The 866-nt window shown below is 41.6% G+C and overlaps 1 protein-coding gene and 1 long non-coding RNA gene across 2 annotated transcripts in view; one reads left to right on the top strand and one right to left on the bottom strand.

Annotated features, from left to right (window-relative positions):
- The window catches only part of LOC119587088 (protein lifeguard 3-like), a gene marked incomplete at its 5' end in the record, with an annotated part of 70866 nt that overhangs the window by 151 nt on the left and 69849 nt on the right, over positions 1-866 (top strand).
- The window catches only part of LOC119587089, a 9962-nt gene that overhangs the window by 4179 nt on the left and 4917 nt on the right, over positions 1-866 (bottom strand). The gene's annotated exons all lie outside the window — the stretch shown is intronic.

The following is an 866-nucleotide window of genomic DNA, read 5'->3' as shown; positions in this document are numbered from 1 at the left end:
CGGGTGTGACGAACGAAGGAGAAAGCAAACAGGGAAATGATGGGAAGAAGACCCGAATCCAGGAAATTTAGTTGAACGACGTAGTTTGTGGAAAGTATCACCAGAATCGCCTATATTATCCCCAGAAATATCCAGAAAAAGATGCTTCGATTAGTAGATTAGATTCCCAAATAGCGCCTCAAACTTTTCCACATTTTTATTTTCCTACGGCCGGGGGGGGGGGGGGAGAGGGAGAGGTCATTTTAACTCCCAAAATCGGTAAATAATGGAAGAAAACCCCCATATTTCCGCGACAAGCACGAGCACCAGCAGTGGCGAACTCGAGGGAAAGCGGAAAAATAAAGTGGTGTAACAAGGCGGAAGTTCAATGTCATGTGATGATGTTTCCTGGCGTTGCAGGGATTGCAAAGACCTCGAAGTGGTTGCAAGAGTGTGGGTTTGGGTGTGTGTCCGGGATTTTCACTCTTGAGGAAAAGATATATATGGGTGAAGTTTTTTTTTTTTTCCCTTGGGAGAAGAATTTGATTGTATTACGCTTAGCTTTGGATGAAAGTGAAGTTTATACCAATATTGAGCTCAGATGCATCCTAAATTAATAGTTTTTTTGATATATGTTTTTGATTTCTGGATAATGGATCAATGAGGTTTTGATCAGTTGTCTTTAGCCCTTTGCAAATGTATGCTGTGTATTGCGTGTTATGTATACATATTAATGGCATTCATGAAGGTGATTAGGGATATTGTGTAACCTAGCCTGACCTTGTTAAGAATCATTACCTCCTGACTCTTGGTAGCACTAGCCATGCCCAGAAGAGAATGTGAATTTGCTCTGAACGCTTGGTGGTCGTGCTATTCAGAATATGAAC

The sequence above is a fragment of the Penaeus monodon genome, chromosome 22 (assembly GCF_015228065.2).
Source record: "Penaeus monodon isolate SGIC_2016 chromosome 22, NSTDA_Pmon_1, whole genome shotgun sequence".
NCBI lineage: Eukaryota > Metazoa > Arthropoda > Malacostraca > Decapoda > Penaeidae > Penaeus > Penaeus monodon.
The sequence above is the reverse complement of the archived record's forward strand: the minus strand, read 5'-3'. Positions and strand labels throughout refer to the sequence as shown.